Here is a 19424-nt window from a genome sequence, read left to right as displayed (position 1 = left end):
AGTTATATTTTTAAAAACCTCGTGTATTACACGAGTTGCATAAATGTAACTTTGTATAGTAAAAAAATAAAAAAGTTGTATCTTTAAAAAACCTCGTTTATTACACGGGTTGAATGAATCTAATAAAAATTTATATTTAAAAAAAAAACTAACAGATATACTCGATATACGATGGATGTGGTGATTGCGGTGATGGTTCTTATAAATGTCACGTAAACATAGTGATTACCGTATTTGAGTTGAGAGTTGAATACGAAAATAAAAGCATAGAACCAATAAACATTAATTAATAATTTTTGTTTGCCCTTTATAAATATTTTTGAAATATGTTCTACTCTTAACTACTTTAGTTTAATAAAATAAATAAATCATTTACATTATATTAATTTATATTTAGTGTACATCTTTTGTTATGTTCAGGATAAATAATTTTGAAATCTTATAAATATTTTAAAATATTAGATTATCTCGTATACGAATTGTTTAAATTTATATTAAATTTAATTTTGTAATTATCTTTTAATTGGTATTAATTATCTATAAAAAATGAATTGATATTAATTATCTATAAAAATAGATGACTTCAATGAATGACATGTGTCCTCCTATTGGTTTCTTTTATTATATATATATATATATATATATATAGGGGAGGGTTATCTTGAGAACGCTAAATATTGCGAGAACCGTGAGAACAAATGAAAAAACCATTTTTTTAATACAAACCTCATTGTAATTAAGATACAACATCCAAAAAGGAATTTACAACATCAAATAATTCATTTATCCTTTCAAAATCACTCTTTTTAGATTTTTTACACATGTGCAAATATAACAGATTTATACATGTGTAAATGGCAAACTTACACATGTGTAAATTTTCTTTATTTACGAAATCACGTAAATTTAAACGTGTAAATTAAATTTCTAACATTGTATTCGGATAATAATGATAAGTGTAGAAAAAATTTTTGAATTTGAATTGTTTTTGACTAAGTTCTCGCGGTTTTTTCATTTGTTCTCACGGTTCTCACAATATTTAGCGTTCTCATTTAAACCCATCCCTATATATATATATATATATATATATATATATATATATATATATATATATATATATATATAGGGGGCTGCTAGAATGAAAACCACCCCGAGTTGTAAGAACCGCGAGAACTACACCCCACAGAGCGCCGTTCGCCATGATTTTTTTTACAAGTAGATGTGTGTATTATAAACAGAGCCGTAAAAAATCATGGCGAACGGCGCTCCGTGGGGTGTAGTTTTTTACACCACAAGTTTGGTGTTTTTTAATTTTTTTTTCTTTTTTCTTTTTTTTTTCACCAAACTTGTGGTGTAAAAAGCTACACCCCACGGAGCGCCGTTCGCCATGATTTTTTACGGCTGTGTTTATAATAGACACATCTACTTGTAAAAAAAAAATCATGGCGAACGGCGCTCCGTGGGGTGTAGTTCTCGCGGTTCTTACAACTCGAGGTGGTTTTCATTCTAGCGGCTCCCTATATATATATATATATATATATATATATATATATATATAGAGAGAGAGAGAGAGAGAAAGTATAATGTACAAAAAGCCTAAACGTACGTTAACGTACGCGACAAGATTACAACGTGCGTGATTAACATACAACGTGCGTGATTTGTATAACAAAGGCTCCCATGCGTGATTTATTAGGGTTCCATGCGTGATTTGTGAATCCCATGCGTGATTATCAAAAAAAACTGTTCCATGCGTGATTACATACCTGATCGGATGGTTACGGGCGTCGCGTATGTTAATGTACGATAAGGCTTTTTGTATGTTAACCTTTCTCTCTCTCTCTCTCTCTATATATATATATATATATATATATATACACACTAATTATTGCGAGAACAAAAAGAACAACTCTAAATCACTAAATTTTGGGATTTAAGGTTCATATTTCTTCAATTTTATGTTTCTTACATTCATATGTGTATTACATAAAAAAAATCATATATTTTTCCCTATATATAGTCTAGATACATATAGGTAATTTAGCCTACACATAACCTACATGTATGTAGGTTATTTAAAAAATGAAGATTTTTCATTTTTTGTTTTAAATTATAGTGTGAGAAACAATAAATCTTACATTTATAATATTTTCATTTACTTTTTTGGTTTTTAGGATTGAAAAAATGAGTGATTCATTTTGTTCTGCGTGTTCTCGCGATATTTAGTGTTCTGCATAGAACCTTCCCCTATATATATATATATATATGTATATATATATATATAGGGTAGGGTTCTAGAGTGAACAACTCCCAAGAGTGAACTGATCTGGACCCTTGATTTTCATCATCTTAAGATTTAAATGAATGGCATAATGGTAATTAGTTGGTTAATTTTACTATTTAATTAAATGCAAAAGGGTATTATTGTACATGTACATTTATGGAAGATTTCAAATTCCCTAAATAATCGTACACTTTCAAATTGTTTTTCAAGGGATCCTTATCATCTCTTCCATTCAATAGCATTAACAAAAAAGGAAACAGAGGTACACTGATTTCATCTAAAAATCCCTAAATAATCGTGCACATTCAAATAATCAGCCGTAGACGTAGAAGACGAATTGCCGTTGATATTAAGAGTCGTCGCAATCTGCAAACATTATCAAGCCAACGAGGTACACCGATTTCATCTAAGATATTATATGTTATGCTCTCGTTTTTTTGTTGCCGGATTATTCAATCTAGGGCTTGTATTGAATGTAGATTTTTTTTTTATTTTTCTGATGTACTGGTCTATTAGGGTTATGATTTAAGTTGTGTAGAGTTTAATTTTTGCAAAAACTTGTTTGGATCATTTTGATGTTGATTGAGTTAGTGCCGTAGATACCAATAGGGGGTTAGGCTTTAGTTTCTTGTTTGAGGCGGGTGTACACATGTGTATTCCGATGATTTTTCGGAAAATGTTATGAGGATGATACACTGGTTGGGTTATGAAGATTTATTAATACACTATGTACACATGTGTACACGGCGATGTACACATGTGTATATTGTTCAGTCCAGGGATAAGTAGTTTATACATGTGATGACTAGCTTTTAGAAATATTGTTTATGAATGATGTATCTTCCTATACAACTTTGATATGTTGATCTAGAACTGGGTAACTATGAACGGTTCTTAGATGTGAGACTTACCAGGGATAACAGCATAACAACCGGAAAGATCTACCAGGTACCAAATTGATGTTTCATGGTTGTTTTTACTTTTTAATTGTGTTTATCTATCAAAGGTACTGATCAGTGATTTTTTCTCATTTTGTCAGTCTGTTCTCAAGAAGGAACGAAAAGGAGATTATCTTGTAAAAACTGTTCAGGCAAGTATATGTGCATAAACTAAGTTATAATAACTTTTCAATAAAGGGAAACATGTTGGTACTTACTGATGCTCTGTATCACAAGCGTCTTTTAGGTAGTCCCACACATAATGAATGCTATTAAGGATTTAATCGAGTCGGTTTCTGCCATTCTCGTGGATAGCAAAGCGGGCCCAGCAGACGTGTGTGTCATAGAGTTAGGAGGAACAGTCAGTACTACCTTACGAAACACAACCTCTGCATTGTTCTTATAGTTTAATGCTTGTTAAATAATTAATATCTTTGTTATCGTTATTAGGTGACATCGAGTCTATGCCCTTCATAGAGGCTTTGCGATAGTTATATTTCTCAAAAGGTAAGTTCACTAGCATGATTCTTATATGCTTTAATCATAGTACATAATCATGTTTGTTAAAGGAAAATTATCTGTAATTTCGTACAGGACCAGATAATTTCTGCCTTATTCATGTTAGCCTCGTGCCTGTGCTCGGTGTCGTTGAGGAACAGGTAATACTGACAACTACACCGGCTTCCAACTTTCAAGTTGGATTTAGTGTAGTTTCGATGTTCGAGAAAATTAGAAAATTTTATATTCTTATGATTAAGTGCTACTCATTGTGGTTTAAGTTGATGCTTGTTATTTCAGAAAACAAAACCTACACAACACAATGTGTCCGTGAACTGCGAGCGTTAGGTCTGACCCCTCACTTTTTAGCATGTCGGTCTGCTCAGGTATGCTGTTCTTTTGACTCACTTTTTACCAACAACATTGGGTATCACTTCTCGTTGATATAATCGTATGTAAAGACAACTTATAAATTCTATAAATATCATTCTTGTTTTTCAATGTACAGGGTATTTTTTTCAATGTACAGGTATACATATGTACATGGTATTTTTTTATTAATACACTGGGTTATGAAGATTTATTAATACATTGTGTACACATGTGTACACGACGATGTACACATGTGTATATTGTTATGTACAAGTGTTTAATTTTATGGAGCATATGCAGGTAAATGGTGTTTCAAACCAAAGGTGGAATAGGGCTGGATATGATGATGCTGAACGTCTGGAAGAGTTCAGAGGGATTTTGAAGGCGTGTTTGACACGGTTACGGAAAAAATATGTTGCGAAAATAGTATGTTCATATGCAATAAGTGTTGCGGAAGAACATTGGCAGATGTGGATGCATATCACAAGATGAAGAAAGACTTTAGATGCTTATATTTTCATGGTAGACAATAACAATTGTGATACTAGTTTATAAAAGGTTGCTAGATACTTTGTTTAGAAGTCGGTAGACGGTTTTTATTGTTGAACTTTGTGTAACACCCCGTGTTTCGGAAGTCAAAGTCAAAGTCAAAGTCAAGATTGAAGTCAAAGGAAGAAAAGATTGCTAATTGCGATCTGTCTCTCCTTGCTTAATTCCTGTTTTGACTTCTTTGACTCATAAATTAGTCTATTTTATTTTCGCTTTAGTTGTATTATGTGGAGTATCTATTAATAATCGCATGGTAATCGCTATTTATCGAATATGTTATCGCGTTATCGCTATCGCAATCGCACTCACAACTCGAATTACGCATTTTGGTTACTGTTATACGTGTGTGTGTGCCTTATGTGTTACTTGTGCATGTTTAATTTATGTTACGTGCGGTAATCAATCGAAACGCAATCGAACTCAATCGAAATCGAACTATGATAATTAGTGGAGAAGAGATAGTGCAAGATATGAGTAGTTGGGATTAAAAGTAATTTGACTAGGAAACTCTCTCGCCTCGCAATGCTCGCAATCGAAAATCGAAATGGCAAAACTCATCGCACCGAACACACGAAACAATTGACTGATCGATCAGGCAGCTGACCGATCGACCAGCCCCTTTCCTCTTTGGGTAACCCTATAAATACCCCATGTCACTCTCAAACTTTCTACTTTTGGCAACTGACGTCCGACCAACTCGTTCTCCTCACTTTTCTTCAGATTTCTCTCGATTCCGATAAGATCTCGTCCTAAATCTTGTACTTCCTTGATCTACACGCACTCCTACACCTTTCTATCTTTTGAATCTTAACTTTTAACCGTGAAATCATCAAGGTTCAAGGTCTTCTAGGATGACGTCATCATGAGTTCTTGAAGAACTTCATGTTTTGGCCTCAATCCACCAAGAACAACTTGGATCTAACCGATTTCCACATAAACAAACAAAGATCTTTCATAGATCTAAACATATTCACAAAAGAAAAGGATTGAAAGACGGTTTTCCAACTTTCTTTCACCTCTTTTACACTCAATGCCTTCAAAACCGATAGAAACGGAGCTTGTGCCGACCTACTACTCATTCTTGTGGTTGTGTGGCCCAAGATCTGGATTCTATCCACGAGGATCACCGATTTCGGGTTAAACGTGAAACGCCGTCTCGAACAGTTCACTAATCGGATTTGGGTGATTCCTGTCCGATCAGGAGAGCCAAGTATTGACAAAGTTTCTGTTGCTTAACTCGTTATCCAAAACGCCTCGATAAAACGACAAACAATCAAAACAACCAAGTGTAAGACGAACCGGACGACCAGGACGGGGTACCGTCCGGTCGGACCGATGTCCGATCGAACAACCAATCCGATCGACTGGCCAATCCGAACGACTTGCACCATGGGTCCCACACTTAACCATTTGTGTTAACATTTAAAGTCTGAGTGTTGAAGGAATTGTTGTCCGATCGGACTACCATCCGATCGAACTGGCATTCGAATCATGAGACATTTGAACTTCCACACTTAAACAATTTTCAACATGTTCAATGCACTAAGGATGCCACCCGGTCAAACAACCGTCCGATCGAGTGACAACCTGCTGTGAACTTGTTCTCGCTAAAGTATCCAACCAATCGGGTTGTTGTCCGATCGAACGACCGTCCGATCGACCGACCTGAAAGGTAGAGATACTTCTATATTTTCAAAATACTACAAAAAAAACTTCAAAAGTCAAACCATCATACATAAACACATATCTCCCCAAAGGAAGTAACAATCCACTCGAACGTCCATCCGACCGGACAGCCGTCCGAACGGACTGTCACTCACACGATCAGCTGTTCGATCGGACTACCATCCGATCGACCAGCTGTTCGACCCACCAACACTTTTTTTCGTTTTACACGTCACTTATCGTATTATTCTGATCAGGCTAACCATACTCTCAAGCGCTCCCTTCAATCCATTCAACCGCTGTGAGTATACTCGATCCCCTTTTTGCTTTCGCACTTTTGGGTGTTGCATACGTTACCTATACAAAATCATAATCGAACACACTACGCAATACATTAAACGTTAACCGTTACCGCATGTTATACGTGACTTAATGAATGCTTGTTTGTTATGTTTACACATGGAATGTGATGTGTGTAAAATGCAACATATAAATCACATCAATTAAGGCATAAAACTAACCCTTTTTAAGTACTAATGTTGGAAAAAGAGTGTTTTTGTCTTCCTTTTGTATTTTCAGGATGAAATGAGCTCAAAATCACAAAAGAAGCAAAAAGACAACTAATTCTTGTCACACCCCGGCCGCGTATAACATGCAACCGCGGCGGAAACGCCGGGGAGTGTCGTGGACAGAATTAAATTGTTTCATGACCATGGCATACAAGTTGTATTATATTTATAAACAAAGGTGTTACATTGTCTTGGAAAGAGAGTACGGATATTCAAAACATAATTAAGCTAGTTCAAACTTCATTTTTAGGCTCTAAGGCACAAGTCCGCCCTAGAATCATGATCATCGTCCTATGGAATAGCTCCTGAAAACACATGTGAAAGTAGGTACGTCAGCATAAAAATGCCTGTGAGATACATAGGTTTTTGTGAAAATGGGATTCATGACTTGTGTTTAAAGAATGTTTAATAACAGTCAGTCATGAACCCTGTAATTTGTCTTGCTTTGTAAACCATTTGAAAAAAAAAACGATAACATCAAAGGATATGTATAATAAGTGCAAGGTTAAATGAATAACCAAGTAAAATGAGTTGAATAAGATAAGTAGTTTGTGAAGATATTGTCTTGTGAAGGATATGTTATTTATGTAAATGCAATGTGTCTAAACTGAAATGACTTAGATAACGCCACGATATGTAATATTATACAAACATTTATATATAGGATGTACCAGCGACGTATCCACCATGTTTGTATCATATTACATACGCCACGTTACTTAAATCATTTACCCAAACCAATCCACCATGTAAATTGTTCATGTGTAAACCAAATGTCAAGTGTTATTGTAATCCATGTCAAGTGTTTATGTTCAAGTGTGAACCACCAAATGTATATGTCAATGTCGACGTGTTTATGTTCAATGTAAATCATGTAATGTGTAATCCCAAAATGTATCATGTATGGTAAGCGAAATGTATCAACTTAAACCATATGCACAAAACAAGTCGTTGAAGTAAAACGTGGTTTAAATCAGCGTTATGTTCTGCGGGAAATGCATGCTCTATTGATATTAACATTTATGTGGTATTGTAAACTATGCATACATCCAAGCCTTGAGACTGCGGCGATAAACCCTTAAACAAATTAAAGGTTTATCTAAGTTATGTATATCGAATTCGGTCATTCCTTCCAGTCCTATCAAACCCAGGACTTCAGGAATGGGAGTTGTCAATTCCTATGGTACCACTACCTACTAACGAACGGCGTAGCTAGTGTTAATGAATGTATTGTCCCATGTTAAACAAACCAAATGTCATAGCAAAATGAAGGCATGTGATGTAAACAATTGTACTAAGTATGCTAAGTAAACATACAAAGCATAAATGTTTATGTAAATCAATGTGTCCATATGCTGAGTAAACATATGCAACAGAAATGTTTCTTTTTTCTTTTTTTTTCACCAAACTTGTGGTGTAAAAAACTACACCCCACGGAGCGCCGTTCGCCATGATTTTTTACGGCTGTGTTTATAATAGACACATCTACTTGTAAAAAAAAATCATGGCGAACGGCGCTCCGTGGGGTGTAGTTCTCGCGGTTCTTACAACTCGAGGTGGTTTTCATTCTAGCGGCTCCCTATATATATATATATATATATATATATATATATAGAGAGAGAGAGAGAGAGAGAGAGAGAGAAAATATAATGTACAAAAAGCCTAAACGTACGTTAACGTACGCGACAAGATTACAACGTGCGTGATTAACTGTAACACCCCAACCTGAACAGGCTGACGTGTCATTCATAGAGATATCAAAACTAAAACCAATCCATAACGTTGAAAACAAAAGAATCCTAATTACATTTTCATTACATTACTGAAATAAAAACAAATCTTTATCTTCACGACTCTTCACTTATTCCCCACGATTCCCAAATTACCTGTATAACACACACAAAACAACACAAGAAAAAACTACGGCTGAGCCAAAAAGTTGCTCAGTAACGGAGAAATCAACAGTAAACGTAAGGCAGGCACACGGAAGCAAAACGGATCAGTACCGACACTAACAAATCCCAAAAAGATGGCACTCAAACAAATACTTTTATAACTTGAATCCCAAAACTTATACTGAACAGATAACAGATACTGAATATAATCAGATGCATACAATCATATCAAACATATCATAACAGAGACAAGACATACGTGACAACATATAAGAATAAAACAAGTCACGTAATATAGAAGCACCCACGAGCCTAAACAGAGGCATGCATGGTTATAGTCCATGCGCCGAGATGGTGCATGTAGGCGCACACACATTATTCCATCTCAACAGGAGTCAGGAGTCAGGAGTCAGGAGTCAGAGCTAAGATCGATCTATTCGCCTCTAGGGGCCATGTACTACACAAGCACAAACTAGAAACGCCGTGAACTTTAGTTACGCACCGTCACGATGAGTGCCATGTCGTTGACGCCCCAACGACAAGTCAGAAGCGCTCGGGTGACAGAGTACAAAGCCGTATCAGAAATAAAATGTATTTTGACATAAGTTTAGAGGGAACATGCAATAATGAGCACAAAGTCTAAGGTCTATTGCATGCTACAATATATACTAGTCTTATAACAATACGAAACAGAGACAAGTAGCGAAAACATCCGTACTACAAAGTAACAGACTTGAATAAAATACTATAATGAAAAGATAACAGAATCCGTACCTTATTAGCAAGTAAAGCAAATAAATGAAGTCGTCCACAAAATTTAAAGACCTATACTCCCAATATCATCCAAATTAGTTCTATGAAAAATTAATCGTATTAATTGGCTTGTTCGTTAAAGTTCTCCGACGACCAGAACTTGAAACCAATATATATAAACCTTTTTCTATCATGCATTTATTTTAACGTTTGAAATTAAATAAAATCTAAATTCATACTTATGAAATAGTCATGGAAGTACCTTATGGCTTTTACCACTAACATAAACCTTCTGTTTACAAAGTGTTTTATCCTATAAATGTCTAATTTCAAAAACATATATTTAAGGGTCTATTAGCTAGCATAAGACGTAGGCAACTAAACTCATTAATTTAATACCATGTTACTCTCAACTATATACTAAATAATTTAGAAACCAAACACTTATGTTATCATTCATAAAATTTATTTGTAGCCCATCAGATCAGATTTAACTTTATAAGATTAAAAGAATTAAAATTTTAAGATTAAACATAAGAAACACATACTGTAACACTCATCGTAAAGAAAAAGTCGTCTAATGGTATGCGAATATGTGGTTTATAGGGTGGCCCATAATGTAATTATGTTTCAAATATTATACTATATACATAACTAAAATATAATGACTGATATACCATGTCATGTAGATGCCATATAACTAAAATACTATTGAATCCGATGGCTCCAATCGAATAGCATTGAACAAGCACAATACCCAGTTCACTCTAAACATGCGAGGTTTTAAAACAACTTATAGTTCATTCAGTTTTATTTTAGTCGCCGGAAGAACGTAACAAACCAAAATTTAGTATATCTAGTTTGAGTCGAAGAGGGTTCGATCCAGTACCTTATCAGTCAACGGAGTTAACCGGAGACACACCGTTAGCACTTCGGATGGTCACACGGAACTGAACCAAGGACTGCAAAACCTCGGTGTGTCGGATCGGTTTCAAGTGGCGACGACGGTGGCTGCGTCAAAGAGAGACAAGAAAGAAACTACGATAGCGGTCGCGATCGATCGAACGTGAGAGATATGGTGGCTGATCGAGATCGGGGAATTGCAACGTCGGACCCGATGGCGGCGGAGGAAAGCAAAGAAAAACGATTTGAGATAACCCTTTCGAATGTTTATAAAGAAAGTTATAAGCTGAGTAAATCGAGAAATTCTCGACTAGTTCGTTAGAACTTAAATGGAAAATAAAAAGTTTGAACTTTTGAGATTTTGCGATAAAGTTTGAATGATGAAATTTTGTCAGATATAAGGTTGAAGCTGGCTAGGATTAGATAACAATTAATTTGACTTAGTCGGTCAACCACACTTGAATTCAAAAAAAACATGTACGAGACTTATGACTGGTTATTGTTTTATGTATTTCTTTTATTTATTTAATGTATACATTAACCTAGCATGGATAATAAGCTGTTTAATTAAATTATAAAATTTTAACATAATCAGACTTTTCTTTAATTAAATTGTTGTCTAAAGTTTTGGAATATTACAATTCTACCCTTCTTAAAAAATTTCGTCCTCGAAATTGCTAAGCACGGACACGGAAAAGACTTAACACATAACAAGCATTTAGACATCATACACATTACACACTAAGGTACGGGGTTTCTGAGACGGTAAATAAACAGATGCTAAATCAAATCAAAATAAGTATCTCTAAAAAAAGCAGACATAACTAGAGGATACTCTAAAGCAGTAGACAAGTACTTAAAATACCTAGCAAATAAAAGTGATAAAACATACATACACACTTAATTATCAAAAGTTTAGACAAATAATCTAAGAACTGATCATCAAATTCTATGTAGAATTTCTATTCGTTTTATTATAAAAAAAAATATAACTTTTATTTTCGAATATTACAATTTTACCCACTAAAAAAAAATTGTCCTCGAAATTGTTAAAGTATGGATGATGAGCAAATTTAGATATAACAGTTACGAAACGAATTTTAAACATCGTATACTTATATATGAAACATACTAAAGTGTGGAGTTCTGAGACGGTCAAAAGATGCATACAAAACAAATTCAAATTCAGAATTAACAAAACAAGTAAAGTGAGATTTAGAATGCTAAGACATAACAAAATCGGGTACATACTAATCTACACAATAGGAGTCCAAAAGCACACATATGTACCGGTAATTCACGATTATGTTCGCGACCATAATTGTCAATTACCTTACATAAGTGTCCTAACGGTCCTCTTATCATGCATCTCAATGACCTATTAAAATTGTAAAGAAAGCTAGTGTGGCGATAAACAAATCATAGTTAGCAATAGTTCAAAAACAAATACTAAAGCGAACACCAGAACACAAATGCTGAAAGACAACAAACTAACGAGTACGAAAATATCCTAACCCAACGTCTACCCATAACCTCACAGGTTTAGTTTTTAAGGTTTAAGTTTTCTACAGGAAAGAGCCTTGGCTCTGATACCATAACTGTAACACCCCAACCTGAACAGGCTGACGTGTCATTCATAGAGATATCAAAACTAAAACCAATCCATAACGTTGAAAACAAAAGAATCCTAATTACATTTTCATTACATTACTGAAATAAAAACAAATCTTTATCTTCACGACTCTTCACTTATTCCCCACGATTCCCAAATTACCTGTAAAACACACACAAAACAACACAAGAAAAAACTACGGCTGAGCCAAAAAGTTGCTCAGTAACGGAGAAATCAACAGTAAACGTAAGGCAGGCACACGGAAGCAAAACGGATCAGTACCGACACTAACAAATCCCAAAAAGATGGCACTCAAACAAATACTTTTATAACTTGAATCCCAAAACTTATACTGAACAGATAACAGATACTGAATATAATCAGATGCATACAATCATATCAAACATATCATAACAGAGACAAGACATACGTGACAACATATAAGAATAAAACAAGTCACGTAATATAGAAGCACCCACGAGCCTAAACAGAGGCATGCATGGTTATAGTCCATGCGCCGAGATGGTGCATGTAGGCGCACACACATTATTCCATCTCAACAGGAGTCAGGAGTCAGGAGTCAGGAGTCAGAGCTAAGATCGATCTATTCGCCTCTAGGGGCCATGTACTACACAAGCACAAACTAGAAACGCCGTGAACTTTAGTTACGCACCGTCACGATGAGTGCCATGTCGTTGACGCCCCAACGACAAGTCAGAAGCGCTCGGGTGACAGAGTACAAAGCCGTATCAGAAGTAAAATGTATTTTGACATAAGTTTAGAGGGAACATGCAATAATGAGCACAAAGTCTAAGGTCTATTGCATGCTACAATATATACTAGTCTTATAACAATACGAAACAGAGACAAGTAGCGAAAACATCCGTACTACAAAGTAACAGACTTGAATAAAATACTATAATGAAAAGATAACAGAATCCGTACCTTATTAGCAAGCAAAGCAAATAAATGAAGTCGTCCACAAAATTTAAAGACCTATACTCCCAATATCATCCAAATTAGTTCTATGAAAAATTAATCGTATTAATTGGCTTGTTCGTTAAAGTTCTCCGACGACCAGAACTTGAAACCAATATATATAAACCTTTTTCTATCATGCATTTATTTTAACGTTTGAAATTAAATAAAATCTAAATTCATACTTATGAAATAGTCATGGAAGTACCTTATGGCTTTTACCACTAACATAAACCTTCTGTTTACAAAGTGTTTTATCCTATAAATGTCTAATTTCAAAAACATATATTTAAGGGTCTATTAGCTAGCATAAGACGTAGGCAACTAAACTCATTAATTTAATACCATGTTACTCTCAACTATATACTAAATAATTTAGAAACCAAACACTTATGTTATCATTCATAAAATTTATTTGTAGCCCATCAGATCAGATATAACTTTATAAGATTAAAAGAATTAAAATTTTAAGATTAAACATAAGAAACACATACTGTAACACTCATCGTAAAGAAAAAGTCGTCTAATGGTATGCGAATATGTGGTTTATAGGGTGGCCCATAATGTAATTATGTTTCAAATATTATACTATTTACATAACTAAAATATAATGACTGATATACCATGTCATGTAGATGCCATATAACTAAAATACTATTGAATCCGATGGCTCCAATCGAATAGCATTGAACAAGCACAATACCCAGTTCACTCTAAACATGCGAGGTTTTAAAACAACTTATAGTTCATTCAGTTTTATTTTAGTCGTCGGAAGAACGTAACAAACCAAAATTTAGTATATCTAGTTTGAGTCGAAGAGGGTTCGATCCGGTACCTTATCAGTCAACGGAGTTAACCGGAGACACACCGTTAGCACTTCGGATGGTCACACGGAACTGAACCAAGGACTGCAAAACCTCGGTGTGTCGGATCGGTTTCAAGTGGCGACGACGGTGGCTGCGTCAAAGAGAGACAAGAAAGAAACTACGATAGCGGTCGCGATCGATCGAACGTGAGAGATATGGTGGCTGATCGAGATCGGGGAATTGCAACGTCGGACCCGATGGCGGCGGAGGAAAGCAAAGAAAAACGATTTGAGATAACCCTTTCGAATGTTTATAAAGAAAGTTATAAGCTGAGTAAATCGAGAAATTCTCGACTAGATCGTTAGAACTTAAATGGAAAATAAAAAGTTTGAACTTTTGAGATTTTGCGATAAAGTTTGAATGATGAAATTTTGTCAGATATAAGGTTGAAGCTGGCTAGGATCAGATAACAATTAATTTGACTTAGTCGGTCAACCACACTTGAATTCAAAAAAAACATGTACGAGACTTATGACTGGTTATTGTTTTATGTATTTCTTTTATTTATTTAATGTATACATTAACCTAGCATGGATAATAAGCTGTTTAATTAAATTATAAAATTTTAACATAATCAGACTTTTATTTAATTAAATTGTTGTCTAAAGTTTTGGAATATTACAATTCTACCCTTCTTAAAAAATTTCGTCCTCGAAATTGCTAAGCACGGACACGGAAAAGACTTAACACATAACAAGCATTTAGACATCATACACATTACACACTAAGGTACGGGGTTTCTGAGACGGTAAATAAACAGATGCTAAATCAAATCAAAATAAGTATCTCTAAAAAGAGCAGACATAACTAGAGGATACTCTAAAGCAGTAGACAAGTACTTAAAATACTTAGCAAATAAAAGTGATAAAACATACATACACACTTAATTATCAAAAGTTTAGACAAATAATCTAAGAACTGATCATCAAATTCTATGTAGAATTTTTATTCGTTTTATTATAAAAAAAATATAACTTTTATTTTCGAATATTACAATTTTACCCACTAAAAAAAAATTGTCCTCGAAATTGTTAAAGTATGGATGATGAGCAAATTTAGATATAACAGTTACGAAACGAATTTTAAACATCGTATACTTATATATGAAACATACTAAAGTGTGGAGTTCTGAGACGGTCAAAAGACGCATACAAAACAAATTCAAATTCAGAATTAACAAAACAAGTAAAGTGAGATTTAGAATGCTAAGACATAACAAAATCGGGTACATACTAATCTACACAATAGGAGTCCAAAAGCACACATATGTACCGGTAATTCACGATTATGTTCGCGACCATAATTGTCAATTACCTTACATAAGTGTCCTAACGGTCCTCTTATCATGCATCTCAATGACCTATTAAAATTGTAAAGAAAGCTAGTGTGGCGATAAACAAATCATAGTTAGCAATAGTTCAAAAACAAATACTAAAGCGAACACCAGAACACAAATGCTGAAAGACAACAAACTAACGAGTACGAAAATATCCTAACCCAACGTCTACCCATAACCTCACAGGTTTAGTTTTTAAGGTTTAAGTTTTCTACAGGAAAGAGCCTTGGCTCTGATACCATAACTGTAACACCCCAACCTGAACAGGCTGACGTGTCATTCATAGAGATATCAAAACTAAAACCAAGCCATAACGTTGAAAACAAAAGAATCCTAATTACATTTTCATTACATTACTGAAATAAAAACAAATCTTTATCTTCACGACTCTTCACTTATTCCCCACGATTCCCAAATTACCTGTAAAACACACACAAAACAACACAAGAAAAAACTACGGCTGAGCCAAAAAGTTGCTCAGTAACGGAGAAATCAACAGTAAACGTAAGGCAGGCACACGGAAGCAAAACGGATCAGTACCGACACTAACAAATCCCAAAAAGATGGCACTCAAACAAATACTTTTATAACTTGAATCCCAAAACTTATACTGAACAGATAACAGATACTGAATATAATCAGATGCATACAATCATATCAAACATATCATAACAGAGACAAGACATACGTGACAACATATAAGAATAAAACAAGTCACGTAATATAGAAGCACCCACGAGCCTAAACAGAGGCATGCATGGTTATAGTCCATGCGCCGAGATGGTGCATGTAGGCGCACACACATTATTCCATCTCAACAGGAGTCAGGAGTCAGGAGTCAGGAGTCAGAGCTAAGATCGATCTATTCGCCTCTAGGGGCCATGTACTACACAAGCACAAACTAGAAACGCCGTGAACTTTAGTTACGCACCGTCACGATGAGTGCCATGTCGTTGACGCCCCAACGACAAGTCAGAAGCGCTCGGGTGACAGAGTACAAAGCCGTATCAGAAATAAAATGTATTTTGACATAAGTTTAGAGGGAACATGCAATAATGAGCACAAAGTCTAAGGTCTATTCCATGCTACAATATATACTAGTCTTATAACAATACGAAACAGAGACAAGTAGCGAAAACATCCGTACTACAAAGTAACAGACTTGAATAAAATACTATAATGAAAAGATAACAGAATCCGTACCTTATTAGCAAGCAAAGCAAATAAATGAAGTCGTCCACAAAATTTAAAGACCTATACTCCCAATATCATCCAAATTAGTTCTATGAAAAATTAATCGTATTAATTGGCTTGTTCGTTAAAGTTCTCCGACGACCAGAACTTGAAACCAATATATATAAACCTTTTTCTATCATGCATTTATTTTAACGTTTGAAATTAAATAAAATCTAAATTCATACTTATGAAATAGTCATGGAAGTACCTTATGGCTTTTACCACTAACATAAACCTTCTGTTTACAAAGTGTTTTATCCTATAAATGTCTAATTTCAAAAACATATATTTAAGGGTCTATTAGCTAGCATAAGACGTAGGCAACTAAACTCATTAATTTAATACCATGTTACTCTCAACTATATACTAAATAATTTAGAAACCAAACACTTATGTTATCATTCATAAAATTTATTTGTAGCCCATCAGATCAGATTTAACTTTATAAGATTAAAAAAATTAAAATTTTAAGATTAAACATAAGAAACACATACTGTAACACTCATCGTAAAGAAAAAGTCGTCTAATGGTATGCGAATATGTGGTTTATAGGGTGGCCCATAATGTAATTATGTTTCAAATATTATACTATTTACATAACTAAAATATAATGACTGATATACCATGTCATGTAGATGCCATATAACTAAAATACTATTGAATCCGATGGCTCCAATCGAATAGCATTGAACAAGCACAATACCCAGTTCACTCTAAACATGCGAGGTTTTAAAACAACTTATAGTTCATTCAGTTTTATTTTAGTCGCCGGAAGAACGTAACAAACCAAAATTTAGTATATCTAGTTTGAGTCGAAGAGGGCTCGATCCAGTACCTTATCAGTCAACGGAGTTAACCGGAGACACACCGTTAGCACTTCGGATGGTCACACGGAACTGAACCAAGGACTGCAAAACCTCGGTGTGTCGGATCGGTTTCAAGTGGCGACGACGGTGGCTGCGTCAAAGAGAGACAAGAAAGAAACTACGATAGCGGTCGCGATCGATCGAACGTGAGAGATATGGTGGCTGATCGAGATCGGGGAATTGCAACATCGGACCCGATGGCGGCGGAGGAAAGCAAAGAAAAACGATTTGAGATAACCCTTTCGAATGTTTATAAAGAAAGTTATAAGCTGAGTAAATCGAGAAATTCTCGACTAGTTCGTTAGAACTTAAATGGAAAATAAAAAGTTTGAACTTTTGAGATTTTGCGATAAAGTTTGAATGATGAAATTTTGTCAGATATAAGGTTGAAGCTGGCTAGGATTAGATAACAATTAATTTGACTTAGTCGGTCAACCACACTTGAATTCAAAAAAAACATGTACGAGACTTATGACTGGTTATTGTTTTATGTATTTCTTTTATTTATTTAATGTATACATTAACCTAGCATGGATAATAAGCTGTTTAATTAAATTATAAAATTTTAACATAATCAGACGTTTATTTAATTAAATTGTTGTCTAAAGTTTTGGAATATTACATTAACATACAACGTGCGTGATTTGTATAACAAAGGCTCCCATGCGTGATTTATTAGGGTTCCATGCGTGATTTGTGAATCCCATGCGTGATTATCAAAAAAAACTGTTCCATGCGTGATTACATACCTGATCGGATGGTTACGGGCGTCGCGTATGTTAATGTACGATAAGGCTTTTTGTATGTTAACCTTTCTCTCTCTCTCTCTCTCTCTCTCTATATATATATATATATATATATATATATATATATATATACACACTAATTATTGCGAGAACAAAAAGAACAACTCTAAATCACTAAATTTTGGGATTTAAGGTTCATATTTCTTCAATTTTATGTTTCTTACATTGATATGTGTATTACATAAAAAAAATCATATATTTTTCCCTATATATAGTCTAGATACATATAGGTAATTTAGCCTACACATAACCTACATGTATGTAGGTTATTTAAAAAATGAAGATTTTTCATTTTTTGTTTTAAATTATAGTGTGAGAAACAATAAATCTTACATTTATAATATTTTCATTTACTTTTTTGGTTTTTAGGAATGAAAAAATGAGTGATTCATTTTGTTCTGCGTGTTCTCGCGATATTTAGTGTTCTGCATAGAACCTTCCCCTATATATATATATATATATATATAGGGTAGGGTTCTAGAGTGAACAACTCCCAAGAGTGAACTGATCTGGACCCTTGATTTTCATCATCTTAAGATTTAAATGAATGGCATAATGGTAATTAGTTGGTTAATTTTACTATTTAATTAAATGCAAAAGGGTATTATTGTACATGTACATTTATGGAAGATTTCAAATTCCCTAAATAATCGTACACTTTCAAATTGTTTTTCAAGGGATCCTTATCATCTCTTCCATTCAATAGCATTAACAAAAAAGGAAACAGAGGTACACTGATTTCATCTAAAAATCCCTAAATAATCGTGCACATTCAAATAATCAGCCGTAGACGTAGAAGACGAATTGCCGTTGATATTAAGAGTCGTCGCAATCTGCAAACATTATCAAGCCAACGAGGTACACCGATTTCATCTAAGATATTATATGTTATGCTCTCGTTTTTTTGTTGCCGGATTATTCAATCTAGGGCTTGTATTGAATGTAGATTTTTTTTTGATTTTTCTGATGTACTGGTCTATTAGGGTTATGATTTAAGTTGTGTAGAGTTTAATTTTTGCAAAAACTTGTTTGGATCATTTTGATGTTGATTGAGTTAGTGCCGTAGATACCAATAGGGGGTTAGGCTTTAGTTTCTTGTTTGAGGCGGGTGTACACATGTGTATTCCGATGATTTTTCGGAAAATGTTATGAGGATGATACACTGGTTGGGTTATGAAGATTTATTAATACACTATGTACACATGTGTACACGGCGATGTACACATGTGTATATTGTTCAGTCCAGGGATAAGTAGTTTATACATGTGATGACTAGCTTTTAGAAATATTGTTTATGA

General features: G+C 34.3%; 1 long non-coding RNA gene across 1 annotated transcript; it reads left to right on the top strand.

The window, feature by feature from the left end:
• The first annotated feature begins 3680 nt into the window (after positions 1-3680).
• On the top strand, positions 3681-4043 carry LOC110883696. Its single transcript, XR_002560569.1, has 3 exons — positions 3681-3729; positions 3817-3881; positions 4021-4043. It is a non-coding gene; the product is annotated as an uncharacterized LOC110883696 (long non-coding RNA).
• The last annotated feature ends 15381 nt before the right edge of the window (positions 4044-19424 follow it).

This window comes from Helianthus annuus, chromosome 12 (genome assembly GCF_002127325.2).
Source record: "Helianthus annuus cultivar XRQ/B chromosome 12, HanXRQr2.0-SUNRISE, whole genome shotgun sequence".
NCBI lineage: Eukaryota > Viridiplantae > Streptophyta > Magnoliopsida > Asterales > Asteraceae > Helianthus > Helianthus annuus.
The sequence above is the reverse complement of the archived record's forward strand: the minus strand, read 5'-3'. Positions and strand labels throughout refer to the sequence as shown.